Below are 26034 nucleotides of genomic sequence, written 5' to 3'. Positions count from 1 at the left end.
CCGTATGTGTATGTGACGGACACAGAAGGGTCGCCTTTGGTCCTGTATGTACTGCCTCTGTAATAGTAAGGAGCACCTTTAACCGTATCTGTGATGGTTTTGTTACATACCGCAGGGGCTAAGCAGACATATTTGGCTAGGTAGGAATAGGTACGGTCGAGGCTTCTGCAGGGGGCAATTTTGCACAAGTCGAGTTGTATTATTCCATCACTACCTGCATGGAGAGTGAAGGTTTGTCTAGGAGACATTGGGGTAACTACTGTCTCATAATGGCCCCGTTTGACTCTAGTTACGGATTCATTTGGCGGAGGAGTGGAGTCTGGGTGGTCAATGGAATCACATAAGATTAAAATAATGGTAACAATCACAGTAGAAACCAGGGCTAATCCTGCCAACCATTTCCAGTTACCATACATAGTTATACTGTGAGCTCCAACCCTTCTAGTGTCAGTATACGTCTATAATAACCCCCAAGTTATTAAAAAATGCTGTGAACCACTGGGTCACTCAACCATGATTTGAAAGGTTACAATGTACATACAGCAGGGCGAACAAGTAGATTATTACTCCTAACACTAGTAGTGACCAACAGGTTATCAGGAAATTCAGGGCTCCTTCAGACATTTTCTATTGTTCTCTGAGAGGTTTTGGTCCCTGTGTCAGTATCACATGAGGTAAAAAGAAAGACAAATCCCTTAAATATAGATTTTTTAGAAAACAACTCCCTAAATTTGCGTTTATAAATGGGGTCTTCTTATAGGTTAATAAATGACTTTAACCTGTGGATTAAGATACCACTTCCCTCAAAAATGAGTTATTAAAAGAACTTTACACTGTGGGTTAAGATACCACTTCCCTCAAAAAATGGGTTATTAAAAGAACTTTAAACTGTGGGTTAAGATACCACTTCCCTCAAAAAATGGGTTAGTAAATGAGGTGCTATGTGTAGCTTATAGCAACCTGATCAGAGGGGAGCAGGTTCCTCTGTCTTCCCGTGAAGTCCTGTGTCTTCGTGCTCCGGCCCGCTGATGGCGACTTCTGGGCTGTCGGTTGTAGGGATGTCCTTGTTGTCCTTCTCCTCCAGTCCGCTGATGCCAGCTTCCAAGTCGTCTGCTGTAGGGATGTCCGCGAGGTCCTTCTCCTCCAGTCCGCTGATGCCTGCTTCCAAGTCGTCTGCTGTAGGGATGTCCGCGTTGATGATAGCCAGGTCCGTCCGGATGTTGTCGAGGGTCCTTCCAGGTGATTTCCCCGCTGCACACTGGCTCCAGTGGTACCAGATGTCCCCCTTTCCTTCTAGGCGGACAGCATGGGATGTCCGCTGGGTCACTCTGTAGGGGCCGGTGAACCTGGGGTTGAGCCACTTGGGCCGGATGACCTTCAGCCAGACGAACTCCGCTGTGTCGGCCTCCTGCTCCTCGGGTCCCCCTTTTGGCGTCAGCAACCTGTGTGGAGAAATCTGATACCCACCCCTCAAGTCTACGCTCAGTGCTTCTGGGCCCTCAGGTGTTTGACCCACCACTGGTAGGCCGCTTCAGAATTCTAATACTTGGCCTCTCTCAGTAGCCCCTTGGCCACTGATTCTGCATCTGTGTTACCTGTTATAACTCAATCAATATTAGAAACATGTCAACATTAATCAAACAGTATCTTATCCCCAGATATGGAGCAGGTTAAATCTAAAACTGTCAATCAATGGTCAGATTGAACATCTGAGTTGGGGCGGCAGGTTTCTTCCAGTCCCTAAATGAAAATATCCCACACTCCCCCTTTTTACACATGTAAACATGTGTAACAAACTTCTGTATGGGAAGAAAACCTTCAGGTAACCAGTGGTTATACGAAAATACCAAACATCATTCACAAAAGTATATCCATCATCTTTCACAGTAAACACTCCAGGGAAAATAAGTGTTCATTTCCAGCTGGCAGTCCTAAAAGAAACAGAATCTTTAGATTTTAGTTTGAGTTTTACATTTGCAAACCGCCAACTCCTGTGGGAATTAGAAACGGGTCACATGTGCATTTTTCCAAATGCGTGGAATTGTAGGAAACCTGTGTTTCCCATGGAGCTCCAAAATAATGTATTAGTCCAAAGACATGCTCGGTTAGTTATTGTTTTAGAATCATGCAGTTACACTGATCACATGCAGAAATTCCTCCACACTCACACTGTCAGGTTGTAAAGTCAAGTTTGGTCAGCCCCAGAGTCAGTCATTGATAGTGCTTTTCTCAAGTCACACTGTCAGTCAGGGTCAAAGGTCATTTGGTCTCAGTTTCATTGGCCATGTGTCGTGCTCTGCAGAGACTTTGATATTTCAGCATAGGCCAGTATCCTTTGTCTACAAAAATCAGTCATATATGGAGCGCCATCATTTATCAATTCACGATTACCACCTTAAGTCAGATATCTCTAACTTGTCATCGGGACGGCTGCTTCCCACATTTCCTGCAACTTGGTACAAAACTCACTTCATAATAGTACTACTACTACTGCAATTTATTTACAACTAAGTAGTATTAAAATGTCTAAGAAATCTAATTCAGAAACTTGTGTACATAACTATTATCTTAAGTCAAAACATTACTAGGATCTGTGTAGCTCTGCATTTCATAGCTCATTATACTCATTTATCTTCAATTCCGGTCTACTTAAAAACAATGTTAAACTCTTTAGCAGTGTGTGGAACCTTGGGTGTCCGAACATGCAACCATCACCCTTTACTCTATCAAGGATTAAAAACAGTTTCCATCCTAAAGCCCTCCTATGGTAATAACTATGCCACAATGGTGAAATCAATATTGTAACAAATGAGATCACTACTTTATTCACACATGAATAAAAATCTCTTGAAGAATGATTTATTAATATGATGGAAAGATTGAAGAATATGGTTCTACACTGTGCTACTCCAAAACACCCCCTGCTTAAAGTGTAGTGCATATTTCCCTCATGTCTCCCCCTTTAACCCTCAGTGTGTTTTTAGGATGATTTTCTCATTTTACATTAATAGTTTCCTCTTTACTGCTATTTTGAATTTACCAATCGATTAATTCATGGTTAATACCTCTTTTTATCTTTACTTATTTATCAAGTCAATTCAAGTTCTTTAAATGTGGTGTCTTCTATGTGCGTTTTGTGAATAAGTGTGTTTATGTGTAAACTCACTCATTCCCGTTCTCCTTTTCTCCTCCCCTGGTTGTCTCAAGCCGTGACCCCGACCTCCTCACTTCAAATCGACTATGCCAACTCCTCTGATTCTGTCTTCTCTTCAGTCCATCAGCTCTTGAATCCATCCGCTGTAACTCTTTTAGGCAGCCTTTGGCCCAGTCACATCTGCAGCCCACATCATGCCACTGTTCTTTGCACTGCTTTGCATTTCATCTCCTCCTTTACAGTCTCTCTGCTGCTTTATGGAGGGCGGATTCTGCTCTCATGTCCCCCACTCTGCTCCTGTGCCAAATCTCGTGGCTCAGCTTCATGCCCTGTCTGAGGGACTGATGAGAGTATTTCTGTATGTCAGCAAGCGGTTTGGTTCTGGATGCCTCAGGTGGAGACGGTTCAGCTCCGGTTCTCTGTCTGTTTGATGGAGAAGGATGAGCCTCCTTTTGGGTTGGGTCTTTTGTCTGCTTGGAGGGACGGGGTCGTAGCCTTTCTAACTCAGAGGGGGAGTCCAGGTCCCGGGACGCATTATCCATAAGAAATCTAGCACACTGAGATTGAATCAATCCAACCCTTTCCACTCTGTCTCTTTGTAATCATACTATCTGTCCTAGTTGCTAAATGCCATCTAAACAACACCATTAATGTCTACTAATGATATTACAAAAACTCCCTCTATAAATCGTTTCATCCATTGTTACATATCTACCCAACCTGACTCTTTCAGGAAACCATTTTCTTCCATAAATTGAAATACCTGTTTCAAGCATCACATATTTCACACACTACGAAAGAACATCTCCATACTTTCTCCAATATTTTAAATCCCACTGTTACTTAGAACAATAGTAAACCTGCAGAGCACACTGATCAGATCACAGTAATATAATTTGACTCAAGTGTAGGCCCATGTCTACCTTCCATTTTACTTATTACTTTTGGTGAATATTTATTTATATTGTCTAAACTCCTTGTCTATGATGTGCAAACAGTTAGAGTATAAAAATGTGTTTTTTTCAATGTATTTACACTCCACGGATTCTTGAGTTTACTCATCTCCCGGTGTTGTCGTTCCTAAAAATGTTAGCAAACACAAAACTCCCACTACAACATTTATAGATAAATTGATCTAGCAAAATGAACTCTTTTCTAATTCAAAATGTGACAAAAGAACAATGATTTGTCTTTCACAAGATGGTGGTCTAACAGAATGACTCTTGACCTCATGGGGTCAAATAGATCTAGCCATGAGGCGGCTGACTTTAAAATGAACTGGGACAAAGAAACCACATGCATGTGGGTACATTATAGTCTAGAAATATAACACAAAACAACACTACTTAAAAATAATAACAATTCAAATGACTTCTGGTGAAAAGCATGAAGAACAAAACAACTTAATCTACTCTCAATGTTCATGTACACCATCACTGTGTATTTAATCAGTAGTTACCGGTTGTATCCTTAATCAAACTATTTCACCATCTTCACTTATTTTAGGTTACTCATTCAACAATATGACATTCTCCCGAATAGTAGTTAACTTTATATAACTTTTACTCTCTATATTTTAGCAACAACCTTACTTTTCTCTCTCTCTCTGTCTACTTTCCAAAACATCTCATTTCTCCTGACCACAAGTTTCTCATAAATCACCCCTTTGTGTAACCGTGTGAGATGGCTGGAGCAAAACCTCGTGCAGGACCTCTGTCATGCTTAAACATTAACAGATTCCCTCTGACAAACTTACAAAAACCTTCTCTTTACTTTCTACTCTTTTGTTCCTGTATTTAATATAATTTTCCCCTTGGAATATAATGAAGTACAATCCTTAGTTAATGACAAATACCATGAAATTCACAACGCAATGCAACGGTATCAATCAGTTCTCAAAGACTATATTTAAATAGCAGCAAATCATTGTTTCTTATTTATTTCAATATATCTACCACTTCAAATCACACCTTGATCTGTTAATTTTCTATGTATTTCACTCCAACTTCAGATCACTAGAGAAAAAAGCAAGCAGACACACTCCGGGCTGCTGCTGCTGCTCTCGAAAGGAAAAAAGGGTGGGGGGAACTCTCACAGACAAATACTGACACCCCCTTCTCTCTCCCCTGCTGTAGCTCTCAGCCTCCTTTGGAAAAGGGGGGCTTCTTTCAACAATTAACACTTCTGCTATCCTTTTATTCAATTTTTCTGCTTGAACCCACTGTTCTCGTAAGCTCTTAACTCACGCTCCTCTCGTTAAAATTCTCCCTTCATTATGACTTCGTATCTATTCATCTGACTTAGGCTGTTTCTGTTACCAGTAAATATTCACAGACTTCATATCTATTGATCTGACTTACTGTCCTTGTTACCAGTAAATATTCACAACACACCAAAGGACATAGTGAGGCCCGGTCACTTCAGAATGACTTTCTGAAGTTTGCGTTACTCTCCTTTGGATCACTTATAAAAAATAACTCATCTCCAGCCCCGTCGAGCTGTGGATTCGTTATTTTGAGTCAGTCTTATATGGAGACTTAATACAACCAACTGACTACTCTAGACAGTCTAACTGTGGGGACTCAATACCTCCACTTTCAAGCCCGGGACTTTAATACCCTTCTGGCCTGCCGGAACTCAATATCCGATTTTAACTGTGGGGACTCAATACCTCCACTTTCAAGCCCGGGACTTTAATACCCTTCTGGCCTGCCGGAACTCGATATCCGATTTTAACAACTAAAACACGCATTTGCATTGTTACTATAAAAAACACTGTAAACTTCGTCTGACAACCCTAAAATTTGGAATATGGTCAAATCACAGATTTCGAATTAAACTGGCATCTGTTTACCTGTTATTGTCAGAGCTCTGTTGTTAGTTGTCAGAAGAAGCCGAGATGTTTAGCCCTGGACTATTCCGTCCGCTTGCTGCTGGTGGTCTCTTCCCCGAAAACACCCCACTCAGACACGTCGGGTCACCACTTGTTGGAGATTTGGAGGATGTTGAAAACCAACCTTGTCTCCGCGTGTCGTTTGATAAGCTGAGTGAATTCGTAAAAAGGAAGGGATTAAGAAACACCAGAATACAAGTTAAACAATAATCTTGCTTTAATGATAAAGAGTAACAATACAAATACAAATACAAATACAAATACAAACACAAAGACAAAGGAAGTACTTCCTGCTCTCTCTCCTGTCCCACCCTCCTGGTCAGCCTGAAGAAAAAGAGGTCGAACCCCTGGAAAACACAGTGTTTCATACTAAAAACACAGGAGGGGGTGTGTGCGGGGTTTCCCCCCGAGGTCATCTTATTGGCAGAGACCAACACATGGCCTGTCGCACCCAATCAGTGCGACACAGCAGAAGAAACCTGGTTCACATCTTGTAGCCAGCACACACCTCCTTTATGGCCCTTTGTCCCTGAGTCCATCTTCCCCCCTTCAGGTTACCACACACAAGTTAAAAGTATGTTTTAAGATATAGTTGTTATAGTTGGCTAAATATACGTAATACATGTTAATTACTTTCATATCAATAATAACGAGGAACACATTACCTATGCTCTTAAGCAGTATTAGAGATGCTTTTCAAATAGTCAAACTTCACACAGGCCTAATACAGAGAACACCCTCATTAGTCCTATAGCCCTTCCATTTGTTTGAGCTATTGTTCACATCTTTACTTCAAATAAAAGGTTTCACATTGTATATTTCCAGCTTCCTTTACACATACTGTTATTATTAATACAAAGTAACCAACCACACATATCTATTAAAAATAAGTCGATTTCCCTGATAATTGACATGCTGAAACTCTTCGGAATGTGTCCCCTCCCCCAACTCTCTCGTCCCTGTCATAAAAAACTGCTTCCATTTCATATAGAGTAATAAAAGATGTTTAAGCTAATTTCTCCACAATGTTTGTAGCCATTTAGTACCCACACATGAAAGAATAAGAACAGAGGTATAGTTGACCAGTAATCATGTAGCACATATATTTACTGCAATGAAAACACACACACATCTGCTCCAAGAATGTGTAACGCACACCCTTCTTTTACGAGGGAAACATTCCAGCGTCTTGGGACTATCTCCAAATAAGGATGTCCCCTGCTCACATCTCTCTCTAAACACAAGGACTTCACCTCAATATATTGGGGGAGGGAAAAGATACTTTGTCCCTTCTAATTTAACACACATGAATATATATAAGGTGACATTAAAAGGAATATACCAGATTGAACTTTCCTGCCATACCACGTTACTTTAATACTTCAAATATTCCTTCATTACACACATGTGCCATGATCGGAATGATCTCGTCTTGTACCTTTACTCAAGTACAAGATCTTATCACTTCTTACACCTCTGGAAAGCACTTTTATGTAAAGGAATACATTTTTATAAATGTCCCAACATTTCATTTTTACATGGCAAAACGTTAATATGTTATTAATGTTAAAATAGACATTTATAACATATTATAAATGTCTATACAATATTAAATAAACGTTAACATGTTACATGACAAACAAAAAAACGAAACATTATATATAGGCTATATATACAGATGTTTGCTAATGTATCCCTCTTATATCCATCAGGAATTAATATTAAATGATGAATTAACATTACCTCAGCACTGCATAAGTGTGGTCGTCAGTCATATTGACAAAGAAGCACTATTATATTGTATATTATGCAGCGTTTATAAGGACGGTATTTTGCTTGTCAGATTCAGATTTCGCGGTTCTGCCGTGTATGACGCTATCGCGTAGAGCTACGTCGATCCTTGCGTAATGAGGAAGTGGGCGTGGTTAAATCTAAACTGGGTTGGAATAACGATAGACACCGCCGGGTCTGATAGTACTGCATCACCTTTTGTTTCGTTTGTATTTTCTTTGGTTTTACACGCTTGAAGAAAAAAAAACTAAACTAAGCATGCCTACACACTGGCAAAAAGTATAACAAACTAAAAATGTAAATTCTGTCAGTAAACACTGTTAAACATAATCTTTACCACACCATATTATGATGATTGGATAAAAGCTTAATAAAAAATTGATACAGACTAGATTATTACCTCTTTTTGTTGGAACAGTGCTGGCCACTTGTCTTTGAAGTCCTTGATTCCTGGCTCTTGGTTTACCACCTCCTGTCGTCTGTCGGCGAACGTGTGAGCCATTTTGTCTGCGATGACCCTATTATTGTTCCTTATCCTGATGTCTGTCAGAAGTTCTATTCTTTTTTTTTCCAGGCTTTCCAGATTGGCACCAGTAGGGAAGGATGGATAAAAGTTAGACTCAGCTCGCTTTGGCCTCTTGACTTTTTTAGCAGGGAAAGCAGCTGTAGCAGCTTTAGATATCAGTGAATTTACCACGCAATTTGAGCTGAGTCCTGTAGTTTCCCGTCTTATATTTCAGGCACTGTTTCCATCCATTGCAGCCATTGAATGAGCCAGGTTCTTTCAAACAAGGATGCTTTTTGATAAGAGCCTCTGCTACTGTGCAGAAATGTGAATCATCTGGATAGGCCTTGTATCCAGAAATTGTTTCTGCAAGTCTATTCAGAATATCAGACTTGCTTCGGGAGCTGACAGTCAACATTTTGTGGCTTCCATTAAACTCAGAATTCTCTTTCACTAGCTACAGCTCCGTGTCATATGAAAATTGGCTCGAGAGGACACAGATTCGGGGAATGAGAGGATTATTGTGTCATCTGATGCCAACAAAACATTGCCATCACACTCAAGTGAAGACGATGATGTGGTATCAGTTGCAATGTTCAAAGGTGTATTTGTTTGCTGGTGGATCACTTCAATTGTTCCCAAATCCTGAAGTTCAGTGGTGGAATTCAGATTGAAGAAGTCATTGCCAAAGTCTTGGTCCATGTACTGCAGTCTGACGTTGCCCTTTAAAACAAAGAAAGTCTTTAACTTGCTGAGAAGGTCATCCAATGATTCCGGTATGCCATTTGGAAGAGACAGTTTTTCAATGTTGTTCTCCCCCAAAATCACTTTCAGTCTTGCAGGCGTCGAATCAGCCATGGCAGTCTGAGAAGACAACACAAGCACAATACGTTTTAAGAAAGGCAAATTAAACATAATTCCTTATTATTCACACTGTTAATGTATCATCTTATAGATGTGTTATCAGTTTTCAGTAAAAGGACTACAACTTCGTGGAAATCCCTTTCCACTGGCGCCATTTGCTGACTGGACTCCATCAGCACATATTTAAAAAATGACATAATGTTCACCCTTACCCTCAATGTTAGGTTCCTTTTAAATACAGATGTAGCACTTCATTTCAGACTCCAGCTTACAGTTTCCTGCCTATGACCTGCCTAACACCAGTATAGAGGAATGTTAAGCCCTCCCACTATTTTCCAAGACGGCGTTGCCAGATTTTCAATTTCAGGTTTTAACCAGGAAATGGCGCTTCATTCACAAATACAGAAAGACAAGTTTCATGGACTTTCAGTTGTGTTTTGAAGAGCATTTGAACACATCGATATTTTAGATCAACTAAAGTATATCTAATCTTGTAATTCAATAATATATAGTCTTTATATATTAAATAATCATAATAATAATGTAAATGTTTACATTACACTTCTTTATTTGTTATGCTCATACTTTTACCTTTACAATCGTTTGCTTTAATATGCAGTATATTTTTTGTATATTTTTGTGTTTGCTTCCTCCTGCTCCCTTTCGGACACATACTGTATGATTTATTATTATTATTAATATGAAGATATTATTAAGATAAGATAAGATGTTACTTTATTGATTGAAAATTTTAGTTTAGAATGTGCTGTCCCACGGTAATTCAGAAGGCTCACAGGTCACAGTCTACAGTTTGATTTGTATAGAGGGAGCTCTGTGGCCAGTGTTCGAATTACCCATTTGCTTTCGGGGAGCCCTATTATTCAGTGCACATCCTGCTACTAAATATATCACACGCACGCTCTGTTGACTGGCGCAGCAGCAGTTGAGTAAAGTTGGAACGATATTGGCAGATTCAGATTTCAAGGATCAATAACTCATGAACAAAACGTTATTCAGACACAAATGACGTTTCCTAAGTACCGTGGTAAGGTTGACAACGAACTACATTTTTATCAAAAAAAGCCAATACGTGCTTTCCTCCAAACTGGAAACATTACATTGATCTCTATCCGCAGCCGGAGAACAAATGAGTGCTCAGGGAAGGATGCCTCGACGTGGCATCAGCGGCATAGTTGCTCTTGCCAGGCAGATGCACAATGTCGAAGCGCCATGGGAGGGTGCGCTGCTTGAGTCTAAACAGACGCGAGTTTGTGATCTCATCCAGCGTACGGTCGCCAAAGATCTTCACCAACGGCTTATGGTTGGTGACCACGACGAGGTTGTCGGACCCCTGCGTGAAGTACAGCGTCTGTTCCAGGCCCCAGGCCACAGCTAGGGCCTCTCCCTCGACGGCCGCATAGCGGGGACAGGAAACGCGAACCCGCAAGGGTGATCCTCCATCCTCCCGGACAGCAGTCCGGTATGCCCGGGGCACAGTGACAATGTTGCTGGAGTAGGAAGTAGCCAATGCCACGCATGGACCAGTCAGGGCGGAGGCAGGTACGCTTCTGCATGTCGTAGATCTCCACGCCCTCGCGGATGGCCTCCATTATGGCTTGCTTGGACGTCTGGAAGGCCTCCTTCAGAACGGGGGACCATAGGAACACACAGCGTGGGCTGAGAACGGCTTAAATGGAGCCATCGTGTCACGCAACTGGGCGTAGTTAGCAACCTGGTTGACAAGGCCGAACCAACTCCTGATGTCCGTCTTGGAGCCTGGGGTGGGGAAGTCCCGGATGGCGTCCAAGTATTTTGGGAGCGGTTCGATGGTAGATTCCGACACCCTGAAGCCAGCGAAGTCGACGCACCTCTCCGCGAACTGAAGCTTGTCCGGATTCAACACGATGCCCGACCGGCCAACATGCGTCAGGAAGTCGATGGTCCTCCACCAGTGTTGCTCCAGGTCGGTGTCATAGTGGATGGTGTCATCCATACAACGTTCCTTGCGTTCATAGTCCGAGAGGATGGCGTCAAACCGACGGTTGTAGGCATCCCCTGACGACAGGAAACCCTGTGGTGCCCCGGTGTAGCGCCAACGGCCGAAGGGCGTGATGAAGGTAGTGAGGTGGCGATCCGACTCACGCAGGGGGACACTGTGGTAGCCGTTCCAGGCGTCCGTGACGGTCTTCCAGGTGCCCTTTGGGACGCAGCGTGCAAGGTGGAACGGGGACTCAGTGGCGAAGGTCTCACGTTGGCAGAACTTGTTGAGGGGGGAGAGGTCCACGGTCCTGCGGGGGGAACCGCTGTGCTTCCGAGTGACTACCATATGATGGCACCACGCCACCGGCTCGCCGTATGGCACGCGTTCAATGACCCCAAGGGCTTCGTCCCGCAGGAGGTCATCGTGAACCCTCCGCTGCCAGTGTAGAGGCACTGCAGCCGCGGTGTGGCATGCCTTAGGCGTAGCTGCGGGGTCCACGTGCATCTCGATAGGTGGCCCTTCCATGCATGGTAGTGCCCGATGGGGGCAAGTATTGAATGTCGACGAGGCATATCTCCCGAGTAGCCAACCTTTCATCCGGTTATTGTTCTCTGGCGTACAAGGGAACGGCAGTGCTGCGGGGCGCGCCGGGGGGACCGTGCGCTGAGGACATGAGCACTGGGCGTCCCGGGGGTCACCTGGCCCCACGCAGCCGCCGTTGGTTGACCTCGTCGCATTGATGGACAGGGGCTGGATTGGCGTGTCAGCCGTGTCAGGGCTACGCCTGTCCTTGGGCCCCCCTGCAACGTCGTCCGACGGGAAGTTAACGGGCAAGAGGCCGAGGTTGAGCAACGACTCGTAGGAGAGGTACATGGCCCGGACTGAGCTGCCCACATATACCATGGAACGGCAGGATGTAGTACGCCCCCCCGCTGCAGGTCGTCAAGAGCCTAGCGAAGAACGCTCCCTCGATGTCTCCTCCAGAGACCAAAAGTCCGACTGCGCGCCAGTGTCCGCGACGGCGGATATTCGAGCTCCGTCGGCCGAGCCCCGGCAGCTGGTGCCATCCCTCAGCCCGACTGGCATGTCCATCGAGATGGTGATTAATGCCCGGGGGTGGTCTCTCAGCCTGGCTCGCCTCCATTCGCCCTTGGAGAAGATGTGGTGCTCGAGTCTGATAGGTGCAGGCCTGTCGACACAGCCGTGCCACGTAGGGGCGCGGCGTCGGCGAAGGCTCCCGCGACGTCGGCCAGGGCGGGCTCCAGCTTGCACCGACGAGACCTGGGATACCAGCTCCGACCCCATGGCGGCCTGTTGACTGTCGGATGACGGCTGTTGACGCCTCTGTTGTCGGCGGGCCCTGTAGCAGCCGATGCACACCTGGTGAGGCTTAGGATTCCACCCGCGAGGCCCCTCTGTGAAGACGTTAAAGACGCTCTTACATTCCGGGCACGAGGCACGTTTAGCCCCGTCCGCAGGGCTCGGGGTGGGGCTCGCCTGTGGAGTCGTCTTCAGGCGCCGGAATGACGACATGGCTGATAGGGAGGACGACGGGAGAACGTTACGGGCCATCTCTTTGTTCTTGACAAGTGCAATTACGTCGTTAACTGGCTTGACCAGGACGTCAGTTGTCCCCAGCGTCTCGCGGCGTATGTCCGAGTCATAGATGCCATTGAGCAACACATCACGGATAATGTGGTCGGTATAGTCCACGTCCTTACCACACTCGCATACCGCATTATATGCGCATGTCTCTGCTTTACCCCGCACTCTGGCAGCGAATGCGCGGAATGTCTCGTCGCGTTCCTGGCGTAACTGAAGTAGTTCGGTGCGCAGGACGCATGTAGCGACTGGGATGATAGCTAGGGAACGCATGACGGTGATCAGGTCTGGCAAGGGTCCGGAAGCGGCGTCGGGGACGGCTTTCAACAGGCTGTCTCCAAGTACAGACCCAGCGCACTGAAACAGCTGGAAGGGGGCCTGGGCGTCCCCTATGCCTGAGCCGGCGCGGAATGCGTTCCAACGGCGGATGAACACGTTCCATTCCTCTATTGACACGCCCACATCAACTTTGGGCCGATCGAGTCTCGGGCCGTGAGGGGCTGGGGCCTGGGCTGGCGCGGCCATGACAGGCGCTGCGTGCTGGTGGCTACATCCATGAATCGTCAATATAGCAATGATGAGTGCTTCAGACAAGTCATCGGATTTGAACTCACAGCCTGGGACAGGGCATCCAAAAACCACCATGGTGTCGTCATGAAGAAACACACTCCTCAATGTCAGTTTCGGTAATTTATTGACAAGGATGACGACACCCTGAAACAGATTAATGCAGCAAGATAAGCTGACAAAGTATTACATCCATGCATGTCATCAACACACATATATACCACGACACAGAGTATAGTAGTATAATAGTATAATATATATATAGTATAATATATAGTATAATATAATAGTGGAAACAGTCTTACATAAATGAGTGGACGAACGTCTCAACTCGAGGCGGAGTGAATGAACAATGTTTGAACTAAAATGGCCGCTCGGCACTACCGGGTCAGAGCACGGCATAACTGGGCAGCGACAGCAGTGACACTACCCTCTAGTGGCTGGCGATAAACTCTTCAATAATCATGCTGTTTTTGGAGACATTTGTGTTGTTTTTAACCAATACATTTAGAATATAAGCTTCCCTTTTTTTCTTGTTCCTGTTGAGAAAAATAAAAAATGAATACTGTGTAAATGAAATTATTGTTTTGCACCTGTATATTATAGAAAATAACACTTATGTTTACATATTCCCTAGGTTTTTCAGGTCACATTTGATCTATATGATGGAGCCATTGGATTTGTCAATATAAGAAATTAAAACCAAACCATATTCTTGCAAACTCTCTGCTGTAGTCTGACCACCAGAAGACTATTGATGTGTGTAGTGAGTTAGGTAGAAATATACTGTATAATAGTAACGTTATTGAAGATGATGCCATATTTATTGAAGATTTTACATTATAAATCTTCCACAAAATTATTCAAAAGCACATTCTTTCAAACTCTCTGCTGTAGTCTGACCAACATGAGACTATTGATGTGTGTAGTGAGTTTGGTAGAAATATACTGTATAATAGTGAAGTGATTGAAGATGATGCCATATTTATTGAAGATGTTACACTATAAATATTCCCCAACATTACTCAAAAGCACATTCTTCCAAACTCTCTGCTGTAGTATGAGCATCAGGAGATTGATGTGTGTAGTGAGTATCTTTGTAGGTAAAAAATAATTTGTATATTAGCTTTGGCTGAACTCTAAAATGAATAACTCCACAGAAAACAAAACAGTGGGTTTTGTCCTATAATCACCTCCTGCACTTTGCGTTTACGTTGAAATTACTTTCAGAACACACAGCAACATTAAAGTACTCTCTATATCACTCACAGTAGTCTAGCTTCACGTACTTTAGGTAGTAGTCCAATACGATGTGTCAAAGCCTGAAGAAACCACCACCGGTCAGGCATGAGAAATCATGAGAAGAAAAACAAATACATTTATATTAGGGGGGACATTTCTAATTGTTGTTAAGCTTTCACAGTCATGTATTATCACCCCGAACGTAGTAATGGTTTTTATCAGCAACAGCAAATTACACTACAAGGCTTCTTATTAGCACATTAGCACAGCAACACAGAGCTGGATAACGCTTTAACCACCGAGCTCCTATAAATGTGAGGCTTTATCAACGGCACATCAATCACTTCCAGCATAAACAAGAAGGGAGTGCCGCCATCGTGGCGACCGGCACAACAAATTATTACTGCATCTCCCACACAGCGAGGTTAAGTCCTATGTTCGTCAGCCGGATGCATCACCGGGCTTTCACCAGCGCAACATGCCCCCTCACTGCTCGGTGATGCCGTATCGTCTTTATAATTACACTCGACGCAGCGGTGGCGACACTACATTAAACCGTTCACACACACGCCGAAATAGTACAAAAAAAATGTGTGCAGTTTGGTGACAAGCTAATGTACTAATAATGATAGTACTAGCCTTAACATGACCCAGTTTGCGCATTAGTTTGCTCTAATTTGGTAACAAGCAGCTACGCCAGTACACAATAGGAATAATTTTAACACATTTCAGTGACAATATTAAACCAAGAGAGTAGGCTTCTACCCGCAAGTAACCAACTATCGTCATGTTTGAGCTAAAGCTAGCGGTTTAGCTAACAGTGGAGCCAGTGCATCATAGCTTGGTTCCTTCAGTTTTCAAATGTTAAGGCTAAATATTTGCAACATCATTTAAACAATTTAGGTGGAACATGTTATATCTGACATTGTACATTATTTTTATATAAGAAATATAACTTGTCTGAATCACACTTACCTTATGTCGAAGTTACTCATGTCTCAAGAGAAAAAGGCGGCACATGTGACGGTGGAAAGATCTGGCAAAGACGTTGACGTTGACGTCATGACGTCACATGCACGTTAGATGAGAGAAACTTGATTGATTTGCTTTCACTGATAACAAAATAGCAAGTAAAGTCAACGTACAAAAAAATCACATGAATACAACCCACAAAAGTACATTGGAATCTCTAAAGCAGAAATCTGAATCAGATTGATTAAATGTATTAAGTTACTTCAACTACTATCAAGTACACTTTTTAGAGTGTGACTTATTCAGAAATGTATACAAAGGTTCATCACAAACACTGCAGCATTTTTTGCTTCTATTTCATTGCATGCTTCAGAATAGTATTATATATTGATATATAGAGCTTGTGAAGGAAGAGGGGACACATATATAAATATATATTTATATATATATATATATATATATATATATATATGAAAACAAGAGGGACATAATATCACAAAACAATGAATGATGATGATTATTTCAGCCATATGTATAATAGTTTTAATATCTATGAGATATAAGTAGTAATAATAATAATAATAATAATAATTCCCTGCAAAAGCACTAATAACAATACAATAATGGCAAAAATAGCAATTCGATATATAGTACAAATCAATCATTGTCATGTGAAGCAAGGAGTGGTTGGACCCAAATGCAGAGACTGGAGACAGCAGAAAACTTAACAAAAATGTATATTTAACATGCAGAACAGGAACTCAAGTAACAACAATCAACACAGAAAAAAACAGAACTTCATGACATAAACAAACAAGGAACCGACAAGAACAGGACAGAAAATCATGACTTATATACAAACAGGGTGACGAGGGGATGAAGTGCAAGTGGACACAAAACACAGTGTGTAGCTGTGATGGAGATATTTTCAGTTTAGCTGAATGTATGCCATGGCACACATGTATGGCATACATCCCAGGTCTTAGAACACCAAATGTATAACTTTATCATTTTAAAATAAATAAATAAACGAACCTGAAAACGCGATCAATTCCCAATGATGCATTATATTTTCACGAGAATTGTACATTATCCGTTGCTAGGTTTTAGATTATCAGTAGGTAAAAGTGGTATCACAATTAGTCAGTCAGAATATTTTATTACATTATGCCCAGATACTCACAAGAACATAATCCTAGATGTCTGAGAACATCCAGAGATTACATTATAAACTTAATTTTAGCCTCTTCACCTCATTGGAGTCAAGAATTACTGTCAAGCTCACCAAGAAACAGCATCGCGTATGAAGACTGAATGAAAATGGATAGATACATGTTGAAAAGCATTGTAATTAGTAAAAGAAACAAGAGCATTTTTTAAACTTCATGCAGATATTAATAGCATTTCAAGCTGTGCATGTTCTCAGGCAGCAATGCATATGTGCATTTATCTATAGCTTTTTTGTTGTTGCTTTCCTACAGTATGTGCTTATGTACCGTGGCACTAATGAACAATGTTAAACTCAGGGATATGTTTTGTAATATATCAATGTCAACACATTATGTTTTCTTTAAAAAAACATTTAGTAGCTATTATTGAATTTCCCCATGAGGTCTGGACTGTTATTTGTCGAAAACACATCCCAATGGATGACTATATAAAGCCCAGTCACCGTGGCAAAGTGCAGGCCACAAGCGGGGCTAGTAACTGTCACAACATCAATGAGAGAGACCATTGTTTAAACAAAGTAACTTATTTAAGGAAAATTCACTCGAATACTACAACATAAAAACATAGGTACACACATATATACACTGCACAGTAGAAACATGTGCAAAGTAGTAGTTTTAAAAAAGGCAATTAGTGTGAGTTCAAAGGGCAAAGAACAGCCTGCGGGGGAGCCGCTGTGAAATAGTGTCATGTCTGTGACAAAATCAGACCACATTCAATGTTGCCATGAATGACAGTATATTTTGGATGACGTCCAGTCCAAGATCTCCTCTACGACCAGCAAGAGGATCTAACTGTGCGGTGAGTTGCTCCATGCCCTCATCGCTTAGCAGGTTCTGGTTTCGAGGTACGGTGACCCTCTCTGGCTAGTCCAATGCAACATCCCCTGCATCAGCTCCACCCTCTCTTTCTGGCTCCTCCTGAGCATCTCCTTGTCTTCCACCAAAGAGCCTCTGCATGGCAGAAGTGGTCTGGCCCTGCCGTTCCAGGCAACCTTGGACAAGAACTTGTATGCGACTCTGGTGTCTTTCGGTCCTCAACCCATGATTGTTCCACTGGTCCAAAAAACCCCGTAGGTCATGGTTTATGCGTGGGAGATAGACATAATGCAGGGCCCACTTCTGCATTTCATTGTCTATGTCTATTATGCCTTCACTCTCCAGGAAGTTGAAGAGGTCGTAATAGACATTGATCACACCTCACCACAGGTCACCCCAGAGCCGTTATATTCTCTGGTTGTGAGTGCTTCTTCCACGGAGAGCACTGCCTCTGTGAGAGCATCTGAAGATGTTCATCATACACTGCAAATTATATCCGTTTTCTTCAGAATCAGAATCTGTGTAATCACACTTCTTTTCTAAAATGGAACAAAGAACACAGTGCCCCTTTCACACCGACGCGGTTCCTGTTCTAGCTCCGTGCTAGTGCTCTTTTGGTTCGGAACCGGTTCTTCTTTTCAGCCCCCAGTTCCATCCCCTGAAGACAAGGAATGTGTCATAGTAGAAATGTGCAGCCCAATGAAAGAAGGAAGCATAAAGCTTGTCAATTTCTATAACCTGTGTGAAAATCTTCACATTGAAACTTGACAGAAAATAGCAGGGACGGCTCATAGAAGGGAAGTATGATGTGGTGACTTTAATGCTCACAACAGCCTATGGGGAAGCAGTCAAACAGACAGTAATGGGGATGTTGTAGAATAAATGTTAGAGGAAAGATAATTGTTTTTGCCTTAATGATGGACAATAAACAAGAATAGACGTGAATAGGGGGAAACAATCATGTTTGGACCTCACACTTGTGACGGATAGTTTAGTTAAATTGTGTGAATGGTATGTAAAAAGTGACTGTACCATAGGAAGTGATCATTACCCAGTTTTCACTATCATCAACACAAATATGAAGTGAGTATATTTTCCAGGTGGTGCTTTGGTAAAACAGACTGGGAGAAATGTAGACTTTGCCGTAAGGAGTCAGCACAATTGTTAGCATTAGAAGGAAGTATAGAGGAGTGCTCAAATCGAATCACAATGCACATTAAAGAAGCAGCAATTAAAACTATACCAAAAAGAACAACAGAGGGTGGGAGGAAAGTGGTGCAGTGGTGGAATGAGGAATGTAGCAGAGCTATTAAAGAAAGACACAAGGTATTCAGTAACTACAGACCCATAGCATTAACATCACACTTTTGTAAATGGATGGAGAAATGACAGTGTATAGACTATCACATGTCTTAGAACAAATAGGGTTACTGAGTGGAACGAGTGGTGTCATAAATGTTGTAATTAATATGTTAATATATTGTTTAATGTTACACTTCACATGTCGTTGCCTGTGTAACGTTAGTTTATATAATGTGCAGCGCTTCAAACAGTGTGCTGCCTTAAAGGCATTTTATAATGTTATAATTTGTTTGCAGTTCATAAAGGTACCACTAGGAGTGCTAATGGTATTGTTATCTTTACATTTGCAGTTCTTAGCCTCACTTCCGGTTTACGGTATTACCACTTCCGGCGTTAGAGAAACGGCATGGTCCGAGAGAAGAAGAAGAAGACCACAGACGACAGACACATGGCAGCAACTTTCCCTCTGCTTCATTCATTTCTCCTGTTCAACAGGTTAGTAGTGTGTACACAGATTATGTCATGTTTCGATCTAAGAAGTGTGTTTGAAACTGTTTTATGTCTAGTTTAATGTCATTCTGTGAGCTACGCCACTAGCGTGTGGCTAATGGCTAATGGTGTCCGCTAGCTTCTTTAACACAGGCTGTTGCTCCCTGAATAATGTAGGGCTCTACTATGTTAATACGTGTAATGAGTCCGGAGCACTAGTCTGGCTTACATTTCAAGTTTATTCAGTTTGTATACATATGTGAAATGCTGGTCTGAGGTCATAATTGTTCATATTATTTAAATGCTAAAGCGCTAATGCTATGCTAATATTGTGCCTGTACAACAGCCATGTTAAAGTGAGTACAGTCGGGTTGTGTGTGTTATCTGTTATCACTGTATTATACTGTAAATGAAAAAGGCTTTAATCCTTCATGAAAGTCATAATATGGCATGTGGATTTATGTCCATTTTTGATTAGAAAACAAAATATGTCAGACATACAGTTATTTTTGATTGGCTAAATGTATTTTTACATTCTCAGTTAGCTTCAGGCCTCACTGAGGAGAAGTATTGAGGTAGAAAGCTGGTGAAGCCATTTCCTTATATTCTGTTTGCACAGATAATAAACCTGGTTGCCACAAGATTAAGATACACCTCGGTACAAAGGCCTCCACCACAGCCATCACGATCAACCCAGCCAGCAAAGAAGTCTCTCCTAGAAGACGTACCTCCCACACAGCCGCCAGCATCAACCTGGGACAATCACGTATACCCCCCTCCGACACAGCCACCAGCAGCCCATGCACCATCACCCCCACCTACACAGCAGCCAGATCCACTATCCTGGAAGACAGACCCTTACACTGCTCCCCCCTGTCTTTACATTTATAATGAATAGTTGGTTGAGAAAGTTCTGATATTGTAAATATTGAGATTTTACATTTTCTTATGTTAACATAAATAGTTGGTTGAATAAAAATGTTTAATGCTCAATTTGCATTTGTACCCATCATCACATGGACCTTGGTATGGAATATGAATCAGTCCTGATGTAACTTTTCTGTGGTGAAAGTAGAGGGATGGAAATATTTTACTCTAAATTATAATTTACACATTTTCATTTTATACATGAACAACACATTTATAGAGGCCTATAGTGTAATTCATATATTTCACTACTTTGGTGAACCAAAGACTTTGGTGAACCAAATCTGAAACACCAAAAAAAATGGATGACATGAGTACATCTGTGTTTCACAACAGTTTGGAAGTTTTCCAAAAATCGGATTTCTAAGCTTAGTATCTCATAAGGTGAGTGACTTTGCATTTCTAGCAAGACCAGAGACTACTGACCATTTTGACATGTAACGCCATGCCATGTTATAAGAAGTACATTTAAAAGTTGATTTAAGCAGACATCTAAAAATTGAGAAAATACCCTTCACTTCGCACTCCAGAGGGTTAAGGAAAAGGGTAAGGCGATTTTATTTTAAAAGACAATGAAGGCAGGTTATATTGATTGATATATTTATTATATTGAAAGGCAAATTAATACATAGTCCCATGAATCTAGAATAATTTACAATTCACAGCTTCACAATGTTAGGAACTTTTCATCTACAGATTGCTTTGGTCTGGCTTTACTCTTCACTGATTGGTTACAGAAACTTTGAACTCATTGGCTATGGAAATCAGAAGGAGGGTCTCAATATCATATGAAAAACCGCGCGAAAATACGCCCGTATGTTCGGTGCGAAAAAACGGGCGAACATACGGCGTATTATGGCTCCTTTGGCTTTCCACAGAGGGCTGTATCTGCTCGTGGGGGTTTAATCTGCGCGCGAGGGTCATTTCATGCGCGTGTAAAAGCACATTTTCCACTCGTGAGTAGCTTGTTTTGCGCGCTAGAATATTGACCCAAATCTGACTCCATATTTACCCCTGCTGATTATCGAGCCTTCATTGTAACAGTCGCGGGTGTACTGTGTGTTTGCGTGTGGGGAGTGCTTTTGTGCGTGCTCTATAGTGCCCGTAATAATGTTCACTGGAGTCCAGCACCTCAGCACCCCCACTCAAAATACCTTCCCACGCCTCTGACAAACAGTGCCATTTCTCCCAATAGTTTTTATGTATGTATGTATTGAATGTGTGTGTGTATACAGGGGCACCGTTTACTGACAAGCAAGTGCTTGGACCAGAAGGGGGCCCCCAAATAAAGTAGATTAATCCAATCCAATCCAACTTTATTTATATAGCACTTCAAAACCTCCAGACCAAAGTGCTGTACAGAGAGATACATAAAATATAAAATCACACAGCTCAGCTCACAAAACATCAAATAAATAAATCAATTTAAAATAAAAAATACAAACACAAAACAAACCAGAATAAACGTAACAATTTCAACAAAAATAAAAACATAAAAAAAGATTGAGAAGGTCCACAGCAATGACAACATGAAACACCCTTTAATTTACTGCAACAACATGTCGGGAAACCCCTTCAAGTGGGCCCCATGCGTAGCGTGCCGAAACTGCTTCTTAATTTCAGTTTCCTTGCTCCGCTCCAGGGGTGGGGGGGGGGGACTTTACTGGCATTGATCCGGACCATTGACCTTGTATAAAATTCACAAGTGGACCTTTAACAAAAAAGTTTGAGTACCCCTGACGTAGTATGCTTGAAATAGTGGCTCTGGAGCAGCCTTCCTCGACATTGAGAAACACCCTGTGTGTGTGGACTCACAGCCTCGCCGCGTCCCGCCGTCTCAGGCTGAGAAATCCGCGGAACTGCAGCTAAGAAAAGATTGAGTGTGTGTGGACTGGTCCATTTGGACCAATTGGTCCATGGGGTCGTCGTTACGTCACTTGGTTGCCGGAAGAAAAAAAATGAAAAAGAAAAATCTCCAACGAGGCGTTCTGGGGCAGCATAGACAGATCTTTTCTGTGGTAGAGTTTTACTCGCTACAGGGTGTACTTTGAGGGTTTGTGATTTTTCAGACCATTTACATGCAGAACAAGTTACATAACACACAAGGGGTTCGGATAATAACCAAAAAAGCATATACAGGACTGTCTCAGAAAATTAGAATATTGTGATAAAGTTCTTTATTTTCTGTAATGCAATTAAAAAAACAAAAATGTCATACATTCTGGATTCATTACAAATCAACTGAAATATTGCAAGCCTTTTATTATTTTAATATTGCTGATTATGGCATACAGCTTAAGAAAACTCAAATATCCTATCTCTAAATATTAGAATATCATGAAAAAGTATACTAGTAGGGTGTTCAACGAATCACTTGAATCGTCTAATTAACTCAAAACACCTGCAAGGGTTTCCTGAGCCTTGAAAAACACTCAGCTTGGTTCAGTAAACTAAATCACAAGTATGGGGAAGACTGCTGATCTGACTGCTGTCCAGAGGACCGTCATTGACACCCTCCATCAGGAGGGTAAGACACAAAAAGAAATTTCTCAAAGAGCAAGCTGTTCACAGAGTGCAGTTTCAAAGCACATCCACAAAAAGTCTGTTGGAAGGGGGAAATGTGGCAGGAAACGCTGCACAACCAAGAGAGATGACCGCAGCCTTAACAGCATTGTGAAGAAGAGTCGCTTCCAGAATTTGGGGGAGCTTCAAAGACAGTGGACTGAAGCTGGAGTCCAGGTATCAAAAGTCACTGTTCACAGACGTGTCCGGGAAATGGGCTACAATAGCCGTATTCCCATGGTCAAGCCACTTCTGAACTCAAGACAACGGAAGAGGCGTCTGACTTGGGCTAAGGAAAAGAAGCACTGGACAGTTGCACAGTGGTCCAAAGTCCTCTTTTCAGACGAAAGCAAGTTTTGGAAGTCAAGGCGCCAGAGTCTGGAGAAAGGCTGGAGAGGAGCAAAATCCAAGTTGCTTGAAATCCAGTGTGAAGTTCCCACAGTCAGCGATGGTTTGGGGAGCCATGTCAGCTGCTGGTGTTGGTCCACTGTGTTTCATCAAGCCCAGAGTAAATGCAGCTGTGTACCAAGAGATTTTAGAGCACTACATGCTTCCGTCTGCTGAAAAGCTCTATGGAGATGAGGAATTCATTTTCCAGCATGATCTGGCACCTGCCCACAGTGCCAAAACCACCAGTAACTGGTGTACTGACCATGGCATTACTGTCCTCGATTGGCCTGCAAATTCCCCTGACCTGAACCCCATAGAGAATATGTGGGGTATTGTGAAGAAGAAGCTGAAAGACACCAGACCCAACAATGCTAATGAGCTAAAGGCCGCTATTGAAGCATCCTGGGCATCCATAACACCTCAGCAATGCCACAGGCTGATTGCCTCCATGCCACGCCGCATTGATGCAGTAATCCGTGCAAAAGGATTCCCAACCAAGTACTGAGTGCATTAATGGACATTTTCAAATGTTTGATTGTGTTTTGCTGTTATAAATCTTTTTTTTTTTACTTGGTCTGAGGAACTATTCTAATTTTTTGAGATAGGATTTTTGAGTTTTCTTAAGCTGTATGCCATAATCAGCAATATTAAAATAATAAAAGGCTTGCAATATTTCAGTTGATTTGTAATGAATCCAGAATGTATGACATTTTTGTTTTTTTTAATTGCATTACAGAAAATAAAGAACTTTATCACAATATTCTAATTTTCTGAGACAGTCCTGTATAGTTATATTGACATGGCCGTATCCACCATTGAGGTCACCGAGGTCCGGACCTCAGTAATATTTTCTGGGGGGCGCTGCAAAACTACGTAGCCTCGGTTAAAGCAAACAGAAGAAGACGACATGTATCAACAAACCACCGCAGACCGGACTTGTATCGCAGCAGCGGAGGAGTGATGAGGTATCTAGAAATTTGAGTCCAGCGGGCTGCTTGTGTTTCTGTTCATCAGGACATCATATGACCAGCAGATCCTGTGTGAACGCTCTACGTTAGTCAGTAGACGCCCGACAACATGCACTCTAACTTATATTGCAGCCATAGGCTATACTTTGGTTTAAATTGTGTGAATAAACTAGCCAGAGAGCTAAAGTTCATTACATTCATCCAATGTCAGAAGGATGACCTTTTACCAAACCTTGTAATGCTTTTCTTTCATTTCAATTTGAGTAAAACATTGAAGATATAACATTGTATTGTTTTCTTTTTACACTGACTCAGATATAATGAAAAGACTACGTCAGTCGAAGCTCAGCTTTGGTAAGGAAGAGACAGGACAGGCAGAGAGAGAGAGAGATAAATTGATGGAAGTCAGGGAGGAACTGCAGGTACAGTCACACAAAAGAATGTAGGCTTAATAACCCCATCTATTTATCTATCCATCTATCCATCCATCTATCTATCTATCTATCTATCTATCTATCTATCTATCTATCTATCCATCTATCTATCTATCCATATATCTATCTATCCATCCATCCATCTATATATCCATCTATCTATCTTTCCATATATCTATCTATCCATCAATCTATCTATCTATCTATCCATCCATCTATCTATCCATCCATCCATCCATCTATTCATCTATCTATCTATCCATCCATCCATATATCCATCTATCTATCCATCTATCCATCCATCTATCTATCCATCTATTTATCTATCCATCTATCTAACCATCTATCCATCTATCCATCCATCTATCCATCCATCCATCTATCCATCCATCCATCTAGAACTCCAGGTACGGTCACACTAAAGAATGTAGGCTTAATAACCCTATCTATCCATCTATCTATCTATCCATCCATCCATCCATCCATCCATATATCTATAACAATAGTCTTCATTTACAATAAGCATAATTGTAAAACAACATACATCTATTGCAGTTATGATGTCATAATAACATACAATTGTATAAAACACAATTTGCTTACATCTTTGTTCTCTTTTGAGAATCAAACAAAACAGATTTAAATAAAACATAAAATGCAAAAAAACAAGTGAAATGAACTAAATAGCTGAATTGCTTTTAATTCAATGACAGGAGCGACAAGTGAGGAGGAGCAAAAATCGAACAACGAGGGAGAGATTGAACAAAGAGAAAGAGTAGAGGACAGAGAGAGTTAACAGGAAGAAGAGGAGAGACTAAAGAAGATGGAAGAGAGGGTGCAGGTTATGGAAAGGAGAGAGACATGGAAAATGAATGTTGACAATGTTGTGATCATTTTAGCTTCTTCTGCATGTCCAGATCAGTAACAATTAACTGATTCTTATGCATTACACTTTCAAAAATAATTGATGCTGACATTGTCAGCCCACTGACATGGTTTGAAATCAATATATTATCCAATGTGTGACCCCCCACAGGACTTAAAAAGCACCTAACTAGATGAAAATCCCAAAAATCTTGGGGGGTATCCCCCGAACCCCCCTAGCATGTTTGGACCTCAGTATTTAGGAAATCCTGGATACGGCCCTGGACGTAACTACTAATTTTCGAATCATAAATCATAAATCTATCGATTATATTTATGATTCGGAAATTATAAAAGTAGGTATGTGGATATTATCCGGCTGAACAAAACAGGCTGCTGTAAACTAAACAACACTCTCTCTGACAGAACACCTCACTGAGTGATTTAACTCATATGTCTTACTTTCAGGTTTCTCTTTC

The 26034-nt window shown here is 41.9% G+C and overlaps 1 long non-coding RNA gene across 1 annotated transcript; it reads left to right on the top strand.

The window, feature by feature from the left end:
* The first annotated feature begins 531 nt into the window (after positions 1–531).
* Positions 532–20318, top strand: LOC307042090. The gene is made up of 3 exons (XR_013808993.1): positions 532–1521; positions 19272–19416; positions 20030–20318. It is a non-coding gene; the product is annotated as an uncharacterized lncRNA (long non-coding RNA).
* Positions 20319–26034: the final 5716 nt, after the last annotated feature.

The sequence above is a fragment of the Notothenia rossii genome (assembly GCF_949606895.1).
Source record: "Notothenia rossii genome assembly, chromosome: 5".
Lineage (NCBI taxonomy): Eukaryota > Metazoa > Chordata > Actinopteri > Perciformes > Nototheniidae > Notothenia > Notothenia rossii.
Note: the sequence above shows the minus strand (reverse complement) of the source record. Positions and strands in the feature narration are given on the sequence as shown.